Here is a 403-nt window from a genome sequence, read left to right as displayed (position 1 = left end):
CCCCCCCCGCCGCCTCTGGAGCACAGCTCCCTTTCCCCTGTCCTGCCCCACTCACCTCCTGTCCCCCCGAGGGGGGGGGAAGAGGGAGATGCAATTGAGAAAGTTTGGGGACCACTGAACTAGCTCCTAGGGAGTCACACAATACACAAACTATCTTGTCTATTTCTTATAGGCAAGCAAGCCATAATGACAGGACAGATGAGTTTTTACAGCCTTTTTAATTTCATCATATTGTATCAGGACCAAAATGTCTTAATATTTGTAATCCTTTTAGATCAGTTTTTCTTTCTCTTAAGAAACAAAATGATAGACGTAGGCTTTATTCCCCCTCCACGGAAGAATCTTTTCTTACATCATTTATTTGGATCTCTTTTATTTTTTAAGCAGATTTGGGAGGGGAGTT

Source organism: Trachemys scripta, chromosome 1 (assembly GCF_013100865.1).
Source record: "Trachemys scripta elegans isolate TJP31775 chromosome 1, CAS_Tse_1.0, whole genome shotgun sequence".
NCBI lineage: Eukaryota > Metazoa > Chordata > Testudines > Emydidae > Trachemys > Trachemys scripta.
Note: the sequence above shows the minus strand (reverse complement) of the source record.